Here is a 16,474-nt window from a genome sequence, read left to right as displayed (position 1 = left end):
GTGCAGATATCCTCCCCTCCTCTCTCCTATCATGTTAAACATTTACCAGCTCACCTTATATTTTTTTTTTTATGATGCCAATTTATATAGATTTTATTCTCCAGGACAAGAATTGCATTTCCACTTGTTTACAGCACTGATAAAGTACAATGTTATTCACTTCTCTCTCTCTGCACACATTCAAGTATTCAGAATGCCCAGATTTACGTAGTAGCTTAAATGTTACTTTTAAACTGCTACTGCCTTGGCTACAAATTTGAGTCCTTCAATTTTTGGAAAGCTGCGTGGAATGATCTTTCTTCTGGTGTGTTTAGTCGACCTCTTCAACGGTGGGTCCAGAAGAAGCACCTCCAAATGGGGCTGCTCCACCCCCTGGGAACCCACCAGGCACGCCTCCTGGCAGGCCCCCTGCACTGTGGTACAGCTTAGTAATGATGGGGTTGCAGACCTTCTCTGATTCTTTCTGCTGATGCTCAAATTCTTCCTTCTCAGCAGTCTGGTTCTTATCCAGTCAGTTGATCGTTTCATTACATTTGTCAAGGATCTTGTTTGTCTTCATCCCCAATTTTGCCCTGTAGTTTTCTCATCCTCTACGGCGGCCTTCATGTTGAAAGTGGAAGATTCAAGAGAATTCTTGGAAGATACCTTGTCTCTCTGCTTCTCACCCTCAGCCTTGTATTTCTCAGCCTCCTGGACCATGCGCTCAGTGTCTTCTTTGCTCAGACGTCCTTTGTCATTGGTGATGGTGATCTTGCTCCCTTGCCTGTGCTCTTATTCGTAGCAGAAACACTGAGGATACCATTTGCATCAATGTCAAATGTTACTTCAATCTGAGGAACACCCCTGGATGCTGGGGGAATTCCTGTGAGCTCAAATTTGCCAAGCAGGTTGTTATCCTTTGTCATTGCTCTCTCACCTTCATAAACCTGAATAAGGTGGTAATGGTCTGTCTGCTTGGTGGGGATGGTGGTATTATGTTTGATTGGAATGGTCATAACTCCACCAGCAGTTTCAATTCCAAGGGAAAGAGAAGTGGCATCCAACAGCCGCAAGTCCTGCACATTCTCAGATTTATTTCCAGACAAAATGGCAGCCTGGACAACTGTACCATAAGCAACAGCCCTATCAGAATTTATACTCTTGTTGAATTCTTTACCATTGAAGAAATCTTGCAGAAGCTCCTGGATTTTGGAGATTCGAGTAGAACCACCCACCAGGACAATGTCATGAATCTGTGATTTATCTAGCTTGGCATCTCTCAAGGCCTTTTCCACGGGGTCCAGTGTGCCATGGAAGAGATCAGCATTCAGCTCTTTGAAATGGGCTCAGGTGACTGATATATAGAAGTTGATACCTTCATAGAGGGAGCCAATCTCAATACTGGCCTGGGTACTGGAAGAGAGGGTGCACTTAGCATGTTCACAAGTGGTGCAAAGACGGCAAGCAGCCCTCTTGTTCTCACTGATCTACTTCTTGTGTTTTCGCTTGAACTCAGCAATGAAATGGTTGACCATTCTGTTTTCAAAGTCCTCTCCACCCATGTGGGTGTCCCTAGCTGTGGACCTGACCTCAAAGATGCCATCTTCAATGGTAAGAATGGAGACATCGAAAGTACCACCTCCAAGGTCAAAGATCAACACATTTCTCTCAGCACCAACCTTTTTGTCCAAGCCATAAGCAATAGCAGCAGCAGTTGGCTCATTGATGGTTCAGAGTACATTGAGACCGGCAATGATTCCAGCATCTTTGGTGGCCTGGTATTGGGAATCGTTGGAATAGGCTGGTACTGTGACCACAGCATTTGTGACAGTCTTCCCAAAGTAAGCTTCAGCAATTTCATCTTGGTCAAGACCATAGAAGATACTTCTGGATAGAAACTTTTAGTCTCCCCTTTGTACTCCACTTGGACCTTAGGCCTGCCTGCATCATTTACCAGTGTAAAAGGCCAATGCTTCATGTCTGACTGTATAACTGCCTCATCAAATCTATGACCAATCAGATGTTTGGCATCAAAAACTGTGTTGGTGGGGTTCATTGCAACTTGATTCTTTGCAGCATCATCGATTAAACGTTCAGTGTTGGTGAAGGTGACATAGCTTGGGGTGGTCCTGTTTCCTTGGTCATTAGCAATGATCTCCACTTTCCCATGTTGGAAGATTGCCAAGATCAGTGCCAACTGCGGGTCCCTTTGACATGGTTGCTGAAGAGTTGGGGGTCGTAGCTGACCACTGTGAAGGAAGAAGGGCTGCTGCTGTGCTGAGTAGACCCCAGCTCACTGTACATTGCTTTATAAACATTGCTTAAGGTCAACAAGAGTATAATAGGAGGCTCAGGGAAAGAGGGCATCACCAGCCTGGAGACCAGTAATACTAATGATGATGATAAATTGGCATTTATGTTACCCTTTAAGATTTGCAAAGTGCTTTGCACCCATTATCTCATTTGAGCCTCACAACACCCCTGCCAGTAGTCCATGCAGGAGTGATTATGTGAATAATTAGTGGGAATCAGGCCTGTGATTTCTTTGTCATAGAGCTTGTAGGCTGGAGGAGAATATTCCCTTTGAAATGCAGGTCTGCTTAGATGGTTAGTAAATATTTTAAATGATAACAATGATATGCCCATATCTATCAGAAAAGTTAGAGAGAAGAGGATAGAAATACTGAAGAAAGTTCTCTTTCAACTCTTAATGATGTGCACTAATTGAAGAAAGCAGTGACGTGGATAATGCAAACATGACTAATCCAGTACTCATAGCCACACCTCAAGGATCTGAGATCCTTACAGCATGTGAATTCCCTCCACACCAGTCTACTGAGAACTGCCTGAGACTGAGAGATGCTAAATGACTTTGCCCTGGTCACCCAGTAAATGGCAACATGATACAGTTAATAAAGTATTGGGCTTGGAGTCTGAAAGACCTGCCACTCACACTTACTAGTTGTGTAACTCTGGGTAAGTCTCCTTGGGCCCCACTTTCCATACTTGTAAAATGGACAGTTTTATTATAATTTGATGGCTAGTCCCAATAAAATGATTTATTTATGTTATTATTAAGGGCAGGCACTTGGTTGATTGTTGTCCTTTGTTCTTGAAGAGGACCAAAACGACATCACTATGTTGGTGTCAAGTTACAGTATGTCCGACTGTGGTGAGCAAACCCATACAAGCTCAGAAAGCTCTACCACAGGTTGGGAACAAATAGTCCATGTGAACATTTGGGGTGGACTCTCTAAATTTTCACATCTTAAGTTTCTTTTGAGCTTCTTCAATTCTGCTTAGCATAGCACCTTCTTTGATGAGGGCACGCTATGCTGGGCAGTCCTGTGCCAATGTCTCCCATGTCACACAACCAATTTCAAAGTTCTTCAGATAAAGAGTAGGCATTTAAATCCCTGCTAGTATGACAGAAAAATGATTGTCATAATTACCAGAATAGGGAGCACACAGTGGCAAATAAGCCAGGTGGGCAGGGCAGCGATATTGGCTTATGGTCCCTTCCAGCTCTAAATCTATGATCCTATAAAGTACAGATTTAATGATTTGAACGTAGGTCTTCTTGACTGCCAGTCCACCTAGAACTCTATTTTTGTGCCATACTGGCTGTTTTTGGAATACTAGCTATCATATGTGTGTGTGTATATGTCCATATATTATATATGATATTATTTTTATCATTACAAATTTTTCTTTGGTTAATATTAATCTCATTTTCATTCTCTGAATATACAACTAGTACACAAGGTGATAAATGGCTTATGAGTATGATTAGAGTCAGAAGATACCTAGCTTGGAATCTTTTTTTTTAATTTCCCTGCATGACCCATGAAATGCACATTGTACAGAGCATATTCAAGTGATTCGGTAAACCAGGATTAGGGAAGGCCTGCCACTTTTAGAGACTCAGGCAAGGAAAGGAGCTCAACCAGAAGGCCAACCTATGTCAGTATTTGGGTTCCTTGGGAGTAGGCACTTAATAAAGTTGAGTTTAAAGCCCTCTGTTTGGTATCTAAAAGCTCTTCCTAACCTGGCTCCTTCTTACCTTTCCATTCTTCTTTTGTTTGAACTTTTTTTTTGGAGGGCAGAAAGCAGGGCAACTGGGGTTAAGTGATTTGCCCAAGGTCACACAGCTAGTAAGTGTGTCAAGTGTCTGAGGTGGGATTCAAACTCAGGTACTCCTGGCTCCAGGGCAGATGCTCTACTCACTGCACCACCTACCTGCCCCTTTTCCTTTTTTGTTTTATTCTGCTCTGTGATTCAAGCACTGTGGCTTTTTTTTTTTAATGCTGTTGTTTGCACACCACACTCCATAAAATAAGATAATATTTGTATGAAGAGCACTTAGCACAGTGCCTGGTACACAGTATATACCATATAGATGCTCATTCCCTTCCCTTCCCCATCTCCCATCTCTATGCTTTTGCATTAGCTGCCCCCCAATAGCTGGAATGCTCTTTCTCCTCAACTCCACCTTCTGTATGAAGGGGGTAGAGTTTGAGCCACCCTCTAAAATTATTTTCCATCCACTCTGTATATATCTTACTTATACCTAGATATCTATATGTTGTCTCCCTCATTAGAATGTGAGATCCTAGAGGCCAAGGATAATTTTTTAACTTTTCTTTGTATCTCCAGTACTTAACATAGTGCCTGGTTCATAGGAAGCATTTATTAAATGCTCATTGACTGACTATTATAAAGATTATAATTAAATCCATGGGAGCTGAGGAAGAGAATGTAGAGAAAGAAGAGAAGGGGGCTTGGGACAGAGCCTTGCATTTTAACACTGAGATTGGGGACATCTATGCTTAGTGAGAAAGAAATAGATGATGATCCAACAAAAGACATTGAAAAAAAATAGTAGACAGGTAGCAAGGGAACAGAGAGAGAGAGAGAGAGAGAGAGAGAGAGAGAGAGAGAGAGAGAGAGGGAGGGAGGGAGGAGATCAATGGTGTAAAACAGTTGTGGGTATAGAGCAAAAGGATAATGTGGTAGGAGTAATATCGTAACTCCTCCCCGCCCCCCCACCCCCACCCCATGCAAGTTAGGCTAGTTTTTCCTTAAAAGGAATTGAGACCTCCTCATAGCTTGGTTGGTTCAGGAGACTGTCAACATTAGTTTCTCATGTCCTGAGTACAAAGCAGCCATAAAGATCTGAAAGGGTTCTCAGATGTTTGGCTGGTGAATCATGTTGCAAGCTTTGCTCAGCTGAATCAACTTGAGGTGTCCTCAATGCCTATCCTCGTTGAATAGCCTTCTTTTTCTATGACTAAGTAAATCTCCTTTTACTAACTGTTAAATCCCCTATGAGGGTCTCATTTTGTTCCATTATCAAACTAGACTAGAGGGGAATTTGCCTGAGTCAGGTCCAGCACAGAATGACTGGTGTATTCTTGAGGACTGGAACATAGTGATTTCCTTGAAGTGGGGGATGAACAGCCTGAACTGACCTTCATGTTCTGATGGTGCTTTTGCTTATGTCTCTAGAAATGGTGGTTGTACACTATGAGACCATGGCCACTCCTGGAGATTAGAGGGTAAACTCCTAAGTGCAAGTGGGCCTTGCCACCTGGTAATTTAAGCTTCTTCAAAGTTCTAACTAGGAGATCTCTTCAGAACCCATTTTGCCTTCAAAGCAGCTTGGAGGGACTGAGTTTGGGGACTCGTGAAAGAAATGTTCCCCTCGTTAGAAAAGAACAAATTCAGAAGGACTAGTTGTCCTCTGGGCTTGCTGGGACTTTGTATAGTTATCCCTTCCACATCACAACTTTTCCTATTGTGGTTTTGATATATCACAGGTTGGCATCAGAAATTAAATGGGAATTTTGTGGAAGCCACAGACAATACTCAAAGAACATACAGCAGATGATGCAGAAAAAGTTTAGAAACTCAGGAATGCATTTATATATATATATATATATATATATATATATATATATATATATATATATATATATATACACACACATATGTATATATACATATACGTATATAATATGTATACATTATATATAATATACGTATATAATATGTATACATTATATATAATATATGTAGTGCATGTGTGTACGTATATGTATATATAGCTATATTACTGTATTGATATAGTATTGTTTAATACCAACATATTTTATCTTTTAATACCATAATAATTCAGACTTCATCTCTGATATGAAGGGAGGGCCAAAAAATTTTACATGGATTTTCCAGATTTGAGGCACCATGCCCCTAATCTCCTCAATGTGGAAGGGATAACTGTACTACTACTGGTCATCATCACCCAATTGCCTCCTCCTTGCTTTGAGGGGGGGTCATATTTTTATAAACTGTTTAGTTTTGGATGCTTTTTTGGAAATGATAATGCAAACAAACCAGCAGTCTTCAGTCTTGTAATGGTATATAGACATAGCCAGTCACAGAGGGATAGCATGAGGGACCCCAACAGTAAAAGAATGCAAACCAATGCAAATCTTAGAATGATAGGCCTAACAACCACGCTAAAGAAACTGCTTGAGTTTTCTTTCTTTCTTTTTTTAATTTGGAATTTGAGAAACCAACTGTGATCTTCCCACATGCATTTTCTTATGATTCTTTGGTGCAAACTGTTGGGAGAGACACTTCAAAAGAAGCTGCTTAATTTTCCCCAGGAGCCCAAAGACGTTTCTGGCATCAAGGATATAGACTGACACGGCAGTTGCTTTCCATTGAGTTAGCTGAGGACAGTCAGGGCTGCTACATCTGTTTAAAACATTTCCACTTTTACCCCAGAACTGTGAGCTGGAATTCTCTCTGTAGCTTCCAGTTAAGGTCCCCTGAAGAGCATAAAACTTGGGCCACAGAAGCATTTTCCCCAACCCCAGCAGAAATAGCAACTGTTTGCCCATGGGGAAGAGCCTAGAAGAGCCTCGGGCTTTGTTGTTTTTTGTTTTGTGTCCGTAAGCTCTAGCAGCAGCCCTGTTCACAGCACTTTTGACTAACACAAGAGGACAGTGACAGGCAGGCCCCCAGAAACTTTCATGGCAGAGTCAGGACTGCTATAGTGGGGGCAGTAGCAGTCACCTGCAGGGACAGCCTACAGAAACACTCCATCTAGCCTGCCCTGGCACAGGAGGTAGCAGTTGACCTGGGCAGAGATGTGGGCCCTAGGGCCGCATCAGTAACAGTGGGTAATGGCTTACAGAAGCTTGGTAACTGTTCATTGTACTCCACCTCCGCAGGGAGGTCTTGGAGGACCAACCAGGAGTACTATTGGGAGGGGACCTACTTCCTGTCAACAAGGGGGAGGTGAAAGTGTCTAACTAGCCCCAAAGAAAAAGAAGGGCAGTCCCTCAGAGATCTCTGTGGGGCAAAGCTTTTAAATCTTCTCCCTCCATTAGGTTCAAAGGGAGGGGACAGTCCTGGCTGATGGGTCAAAGAACATTAAATGGATTTGGGTATGGAACAATTTTACCTGACCCATGGAGGATCAGCGACTCTGCAGAAAGCAGACAATCTTTGCTTTATCCCTGTTGTCCCTAATGCCGCCCCTCTTACAGTTACCTTTCTACACTGAAAGACCCTCTACAAGCTGCAAAGATCTGATGATTGTTTAGACCTGGGATTCAGTCCTTCCTGGAATTCTTCCAGATTGACTCAATCCTTTAGGGTCCTACCACATTGGTTTTTTTGTTTGTTTGTTTTTTCTTTGCTGTTTCTGTTTTAGCTTTTTTCCTCCTTCTTCAGTGCTGCCTGTATTAAGGTTTCTTGATCAGTTGACTACTGACTGACCCAAATGAATGAATAAAGCATTCATTAAGCACTTACTATGGAAGGTTTCATCAGCACATCAGCTAGAAAAGTCCTATAGTCCTTAGAGTACAGTGTCAAAACAGATGGTAATGTCTTTTCCTGAATGACATTTCTACTTAAAAAAAAATCATATGTTTCTGATATTGAACTATTTGATAGTACCAAGGACTTTGGTGACAAGTACTGTCTTTTTTGGACTTCTATAATTGTGGCTGTAGCACCTGAAGGAGCCCTTGTGAGGTTGCATGTCCACAGGGGTTGCATCACGGGATGATGGCTGCAGATGCTGGATTGGAAACATGGCTATTCCAGAGGCTCTTGTTTTCAGAGTCCTAGGCTGTCTCCAGGGTTTGAAGAGAGATGTTGGCCAAGGTGGTAGGAGTGGTTTGACTTGCCTGGTGTGTGTGTGTGTGTGTGTGTGTGTATGCTGCCCTCTTCCTCTCCCTTGCTGCAGGCTGGCCTGCTGTTGCAATAATTCAGCTAGCGGCTGTTGTGGAGGGGGTGGTGAAAGACCAACACAAGCCCAACAACAAGGATGCTGCTAGCACAGCTTCTTTCGATCTGCTTTACTAAGGAAAGTGGGGGATAACAATCTTGCTTTAATCCAACATGTACATATAAACTCACTTAGTTCAGGGGAAAAATCCAGCACCCTGAACTTCAGAGCATATACAAACAAATTACAAACATACATTATTAACAGACCAAATACAATTCATAGTTACCAAGAAGGCATCAACATCTGAGTTCACAAGCTGGAGGGCTCTTAATTACAGCTGCCCAGAGTCTCCACATCAACACTCCTCCAAGAGTGAGAGCCCCCAGCCAATAGTTCTGTTCTCTCTTTTTATACAGTCTTTGGACATCATCAAATGTCATCTGAGCCACCAGAACTTAGGCTCCTACTATTGGCTCTGGTCTTAGCAACTCCCCTTAGGATCCTGAGGGCTTCATGCTCACATAGGCTTAGCACCTAGTAATTAAGGGTTTGGGCCTGGGGTTTTGCACCTAGTAAAGCTCAATCAAAGACATTTAATTAATTTATCATTCTAAAACAGCAAAAAGTCCCAACTTAATGGATATTACACCTGCCTACCCTGTGTATGGTGGTTGGCATTTGGTAAGGATGGTTTGCCCCTTCTGCACAGGAATCAATCGTTCAGATGTTGCTGTGAGGGCTAAATCCCAGCAGGACCAGTCATCTAAGGGTTGCTGCCATTCCCAGGGCTCTTTGCCCATCTGCCTGTGGTGGAAGTTGATCAGCAAGTTGTTGCAGGTGGTGATGAAGAAGATGAAACCCATCTTTACAACAATTTATCCCTTCCGTGATGGCTTCAGGAGCTGGGCTGAATGCAAGTCTGGTCATTTGTGAGATGCTGCTCTCCTCAAGGCTATTCCTATTAGGGTCCAAAGGGACTGGAGTGTGATAGGAGCAATATCCTAGTTCCTCCTTCATGCAGCTTAGGCTAGTTTTTCCTTAAAAAGCAATGAGGTGGTCAAGACATGGATGGCTCATGGGCTGGGCTTGTGGATTAAGCTTTGCTCAGCTGAATCAACTTGAGGGGTTCTAGAGGGCTCTTCTTGTTGAATAGCCTTCTCCTGCAATGGCTAAGTAAATATCCTTTTGTTAACTGTTACATACCCTCAGAATGTTTCATTTTATTCCCATGTGTAGCCAAAACCATCAGTAGGCTAACCCAGCACAGAACAGATGAAGACTAAGAAAGCCCGCTGAATTTTGTAGTTCATAATTTTGGATAGATCAGTTTCAGTAGAGGGGTTGTGTTGAAATAAAAAATTTCAAGGACTTGAGAAGCAGAAGAAGCAAATGTAATTTTTCAGTAAAAAGGAATGGAATTACAGGGTGATAAGTTTAAGGGAGAGCAAGGTTAAGATTTTTTTTTAAGGACGAGGGAAGAGTAAATATGTTTACAGGCACTGAGGGAGCCAGGAGATGGGGAAGAGTTTGAGAAATGAATATTGTGTGTGTGTGTAAGATGGATAGAGAATGATAGAAGGACACATTAGGCAATGTGGGATGCAATAGGGTGGAAAACATAAAAAGAGTGTCTCCTTGGCCTTGTCAAGAAGAGTCACGTCTTCATCAGATACTGGAATAATGAGGAGGCAATAGGTGAAGCTGTAAAGGAGGTATAGGGTGTATGGTAGGGGAGATGAGGGAGCTCCTGTTTGATGGCCTCAGTTTCCTGAGTAAAGGAGAAGGCAAGGTCAACTCGCAACACAGTGTTGGCTCACACTGAGCTTATGATCTTGTGAAACAAAAAGGAAATAGGGACTTTATCATCCTGTGTCTACACATCTGATTTTTCTAAACCCAAACAAAATATCTTACATTTATCCCTGCTAAATACCATCTTTTTCATCTTCTGCAACAGCTGTTAATTCATAAGCTACAATTACCATGATGGCAATTCCCTTGTCTATGCTCATCATAATCAGTGCAAGGTAAGACAGCGAAGCTCTCCATTACATGATGGTTCTTTTTGCCCTTGGGCACACAATAAATTCTTTCAAAGGAGAAACTGAGCCAGACTTCCTTTTGGATGTAATATCTTTATATGGTATCCTGGTTTCATTTATTGTAAGAATGTGAATAGGACACAGTTCAGTTTTCCAAATATATATCATCTCATTGGCCGTAGGAAAGATCTCACATTTGGAGCATCAACAGTTTATTTAATACTTGTAAATGGTCTAAGAACTTTGTGAGTCTTAGCATTTCTTATCCCCATGTCCACTCTATTTTTCCCCTTATCCCTATGGAAGCAGAAGAGGACTACATAGAACTGGAGACCATTCTGTATTTGTATTTGTTTCGTGATTTGTCATGGCCAAAGAGTCCACCTGGTAGTCAACCTGCTTAAAATGTTGAAATGGTAGAATTGAGGCTAGGTATGGATGTATCTAATGAGGCTACTGAAAACTTGTTTGCCTGATTAAATTGAAAAGGGAAAGGAAGAAGAGAAAATCTTTCCATATATTTCTGCCACGTCAGGTACCATAGACATTAGCAGGTAAAACATATGAAGGAGAATATCAGTAATTCACAGGAGATGATATCCGAGAAGAAAAAACCCATGGTCTCAGTCAGATGTCTATGTGGAAATATACTAAGGACAAGTAATAAAGAAAATAAACTTGAGATCTTAATGTAAGGCAGTAAATTAGACCTCAAGTATCTATGAGATGTTGTAGGAGAGACTCATGACTGGAATATGGTTCTAAAAGGGTATATACCTTTTTTATTTGTATCCCTAGTGCTCAGCAGTGTCTGGCACATAATAAACAATTGATGGATGCTTTTTCACTCATTCTCCTCTCTCCAGAAGTAGCATTGTTTCATATTTTCTTTTTCTGGACATGGCTTATGTAGTAATTTGTTTTGCGCAACTATACAAAGCTGTAATTTTTTTTTCTTCTTTCTCAATGGGTGGGGCAGAGAGAGGAAGGAGGGAGAGAATTTGGAATTGAAAATAAAATAAAAATTGAATTAAAAAAAAGAAAGTGTCCCATTAGAATACTGGTAAGTTTGAAGGGGAAATGCTGATAACGTATTTAGAAGTTGAAAGACTAAAAATCTTACAGGGAAGTTAGTGAGGCACATGGCCTGACAAACGTGCCAGAATGAGCTAGTCAGTGTATGCTTTGTTGGTAGTAGCTGTTAATTTTCAGTTTTCATATTCTGCTACTGCATCAAAAAACATTTCTTTCATTTCCTGCCACTGTATATAGTTCCTTCCTGCTCATGAATTCAGGTGAAATGTGACTCAGTGGTAAGAGACAGCCCCAACAGCTCTTTAGAATCGAAAGAGCAACAGAACTTCCTGGAGAGTTTGCTAGGTTAGGCAGTCATTTTATTTCACTTGTTGGGATTTTTGTTGTTAGTTTTTTTGTTTTTTTTTAGCATAACCACATAGCCAAGGGGCAGCTAGGTGGTGCAATGGATAGAGCACTGGCCCTGGAGTCAGGAGGATCTGAGTTCAAATCCAGCCTCAGACATTTATTAGCTGGTCACCCTGGGCAAGTCACTTAACCCCAATTGCCTCAAAAAAAGAACAAAAGAAAAAGAACTGCATAGACAGTGCAATGAACTGGAGCTGTAATCCATGGAAAGTTCTTTGTTATTGACAAAACAACATTTCTTTTTTATTTTATTTTTTTTGGCAAGGTGATTTTGGTTGGAAGATCCCAGGCCTTGGCGTCTTCTTGGCTCATGCTGAGAGTTCCTTGGATTGTTGGCTATTAATCTTCATTTGCAAATATGCCAGCTTATTACTATTTCTATTTCAGTTTCTTGAAGGGTGATTTTCCTGAGGATGTCTTAATGCAAAAGAAGTCCCAAGAAAGGGCCTGTCACTGCTACAGTAAGGCTAGTTGGTGACTTTCTGAGAGACAAAAGCTCTTTCAAAGATGCAGGAACAGTAGCCAAGGGCAGCTGGTAGATCATGAAATGAATAGTGTTAGGATCCAACCAGAGAAAAATAAGGTAAAGGAGAGACAACCAGTTTTTTTGTTCCTGCTGCTTCACTGCTACCTTTGTCACTATTCTCCTCTTTCGCCCACCCCTATTTCCAGAATAGAAATGGAGCACAGTAGGTGCTTAATAAATGTTGATCGATTGATAAAAAACACAAATTCCTTCATTTGGCATTGAAAGCCCTTGGCAATCTAGCCATTCCACACTATTCTTCCTAACAGACACTACATTCCACCTATGCTGTGGTCCCTGAGCAATACCCTGGTGTCTAGGCTTCTGCACAGTTAGTCCATCCTCTTTCCTGAGAATGCTTTCTCTCTTTTTTTAAATATACTTTTTTTTTCATTCTCTGTATATATTTTATTTAATATTTTAGTTTTCAACATGGATTTCCACAAGATTTTGAGTTACAAATTTTCTCCCCATTTCTTCTCCATTCCAAGATAGCATATATTCTGATTGCCTCGTTCCCCAGTCAGCCCTCCCCTCTTTCACCCCATTCCGCCCCCATCCCCTTTCTGCTTACTTTCTTGTAGGGCAGGATGGATTTCTATGCCCCATTCCCTATATATCTTGTTTCCCAGCTGCATGGAAAAAAATTTTTTTAAGCATCTGCTTTGAAAACTTTGAGTTCCAAATTCTCTCCCCTCTTCCCTTCCCACCCACCCTCCCTCCCTAGGAAGGCAAGCAATTCAACATAGATCACACATGTATCATTATGCAAAGCACTTCCACAATGCTCATGTTGCGAAAGGCTAACTATATTTCCTTCCATCCTATCCTGTCTCCCTTTATTCAATTTTCTTCCTTGACCCAGTCCCTTTTCAAATGTGTTTGCTTTTGATTACCTCCTCCCCCTATCTGCCCTCCCTTCTATCACCCCCCTTTTTTATCCCCTTCCCTACACTTTCCTGTGGAGTAAGATACCCAATTGAGTGTGTATGTCATTCCCTCCTCAAGTTGAATCTGATGAAAGTAAGATTCGCTCATTCCCCCTCACCTGCCCCCTCTTCCCTTCCAACAGAACTGCTTTTTCTTGCCACTTTTATGCGAGATAATTTACCCCATTCTATCTGTCCCTTTCTCCCTCTCTCAATATATTCCTCTCTCACCCCTTAAATTTATTTCATTTTTTTAGATATCATCCCTTCATATTCAACTCACCTTGTGCCCTCTGTCTATATTCCCTTCAACTCCCCTAATACTGAGAAAGGTCTCCTGAATTATACATATCATCTTTCCATGTAGGAAAGTAAACATAACAGTTCAACTTTAGTAAGTCCCATATGAATTCTCTTTCTTGTTTACCTTTTCATGTTTCTCTTGATTCTTGTATTTGAAAGTCAAATTTTCTATTCATCTTTGGTCTTTTCATTGAGAAAGCTTGAAAGGCCTCTATTTTATTGAAAATCCATATTTTGTCTTGAAGCATGATACTCAGTTTTGCTGGGTAGGTGATTCTCGGTTTTAATCCTAACTCCTTTGACCTCCAGAATATCATATTCCAAGCCCTTCGATCCCTTAAGGTAGAAGCTGCTAGATCTTGTGTTATTCTGATTGTGTTTCCACAATATTCAAATTGTTTCTTTCTGGCTGCTTGCAGTATTTTCTCCTTGACCTGGAAACTCTGGAATTTGGTGACAATATTCCTAAGAATTTTCTTTTGGGGATCTTTTTCAAGAGGTGATCAGTGGATTCTTTCAATTTCTATTTTACCCTCTGGCTTTAGAATATCAAAGCAGTTTTCCTTGATAATTTTTTGAAAGATGATGTCTAGGTTCTTTTTTTGATCATGGCTTTCAGGTAGTCCAATAATTTTAAAATTATCTCTCCTGGATCTATTCTCCAGGTCAGTGGTTTTTCCAATGAGATATTTGACATTGTCTTCTATTTTTTCATTCCTTTGGTTCTGTTTTATAACATCTTGATTTCTCATTAAGTCACTAGCTTCCACTTGCTCCAATCTAATTTTTAAGGTAGTATTTTCTTCAGTGGTCTTTTGGACCTCCTTTCCCTTTTGGCTAATTCTGTCTTTCAAGGCATTCTTCTCCTCATTGGCTTTTTGGAGCTCTTTTGCCATTTGAGTTAGTCTATTCTTTAAGGTGTTACTTTCTTCAGTATTTTTTTGGGTCTCCTTTAGCAAGTCATTGACTTGTTTTTTATGGTTTTCCTGCATCACTCGCATTTCTCTTCCCATTTTTTTTTCACTAATTCTCTTACCTGCTTTTCCAAATGCTTTTTGAGCTCTTCCATGGCCTGAACCCAGTTCATGTCTTTCTTGGAGGCTTTTGATATAGGTTCTTTTGGGATAATAGCAGTGATGGAAGCTGCACTGTGAGATGGGAGAATAAGACCATGTACTGTATAGTCAGTGCCTTTGGACTGTCCATTTAACTTTAATTGTATAGCCTCCTCATTTTTTTTCAGCCATTTCCATTCCATGGTCTATCTATGTACTATGAATTCAGCAAACTTTTAAAAGGTTTTAAAAGTATCATATACTTTCAAACATGGGGGGAAAAGTCCAAAATGGCCACTCTGTTACACGGGTTGCACACTTCACTTTGTTCACTGTAAGTTGGCATCATCCAGTATTGTTACTTTGTCTTAATTCCTCAATACTTCCAAGTATTCAAAGGTGCTAAAAATGAAATCTGCTGCAGCATAACATTTTTTCTGGCTGTATGATTTGATCTTCTTTGTCACCAAAAAAGGAATCTAGAGTTTGAGTTTGAGTCTGAGTTTGAGTCTGAGTTCATTTTCACTGCCTGTTCATGTTCCCAGCCAACTACGTGACCCTTGAGCTTTTTGTCAGGATTTGACTGCTTGTAGAGTAGAGAGTACTTTGTCCCAAGCTTTAGGGTCCAAGCACTGCTGTTTTCAGAGCTACTTCTACTCCACCGTCAGCCCAGGCTCTGTCACAGCAGCGCTCCTCCTCCCCCAAGAACCACCAACCAGGACCACAATTCAGATCCAAGCAGGGCACAGCAAGAGAATCTGCCTTTGTGCCCACAAAGTTCTTCTTGAATTCTGGCTCTAATCTGTTGCTAGATTTCTCTCACCGTGTGAGCCAGGGACTCGGGAAGCCGCTGACACTTGCGTTCTAGAGGCAGCCTCAGGAACTTCCTGCTGTTGCTACTGCCACCACTGCACAACTTCCTCCACCCCCAGAGCTGGCAGCCGGACTGCTCTGAACTCCTTCCCGCAGTTTCCCCCTAACCTGCTCTTTGGCGTTTGTGGGTTGAGAAGTCTGGTAACTGCCACAGCTCATTGTTTCATGGCCCCAAGGCCTATTCTGGCTGGCTGACTCCAGGTCTGGTCTGTCACCCCACGGCCCATGCTGGGCTGCTCTCTACTCAGCACTGTGTGAAAGACCATTCCCAGTGACCATTCAGTCTTTCCTGGGCTGGAGATCTGTTTCTCTCTGCTATTTTTTGGGTTCCGCAGCTCTAGAATTTGTTCAGAGCCATTTTTTACAGGTGTTTGGAGGGATTTGGGGAGAAGCTTAAGCAACTCCTTGCTTTCCTGCTGCCATCTTGGCTCCGCCCCCCCAAATGCTTTCTCTTTTTACCTCTACCTTGTGGAAACCCTAACTCCATTCAGGGTTCAGATCAAATGTAATCTCCTATAAGACGCTTTTCCTGATTCCCCAAGTTGTTAATCTTCTCCTCCACCCTCACTTTCAAAATGACTTTGTATTTATATGCTATATATTTTTCATTTCCTTATTTTGATCTGTGTAGATTTGTTTCCTCTCGGACAAGGACCATTTCATTTTTGCCCTTTATTCCTAGTGCCTAGGAAAGTACTTGGCACATGGAATTTGATAAATTCCTGTTGAACTGAGGTGAAATGAAGTAAATGACATAATCTGTAGGTCTCTAAGGAGAGGATCCTTCCTACAAAGGATGGACATCCTATCCCAAGGAGATCAATGACATTTAAAAAGTCCTATAGATGACAAAATATTCAAAGTGGCACTCTTTGTGGTAGCAAAAATCTGAAAACAAAGTATCTTCAATTGAAGAATGGCTTAATGAATTGTGTTACATGAATATAATAAAACCATGTTACTTTGCAAATATGAGACTTGGGAAGACTTGTGTGAATTGATTCAGAGCAAAGAAATAGAACCAAGGGACCAATATGTATGATAACCCCAATTAAGTTGAGGAAAACACCACAGGA

General features: G+C 41.3%; 1 pseudogene; it reads right to left on the bottom strand.

The window, feature by feature from the left end:
• Positions 1-310: 310 nt before the first annotated feature.
• LOC118842549 lies at positions 311-9,090 on the bottom strand (annotated as a pseudogene).
• Between the last annotated feature and the right edge of the window lie 7,384 nt (positions 9,091-16,474).

The sequence above is a fragment of the Trichosurus vulpecula genome, chromosome 3, assembly GCF_011100635.1.
Source record: "Trichosurus vulpecula isolate mTriVul1 chromosome 3, mTriVul1.pri, whole genome shotgun sequence".
Lineage (NCBI taxonomy): Eukaryota > Metazoa > Chordata > Mammalia > Diprotodontia > Phalangeridae > Trichosurus > Trichosurus vulpecula.
This window is presented reverse-complemented; position numbering and strand designations above follow the sequence as displayed.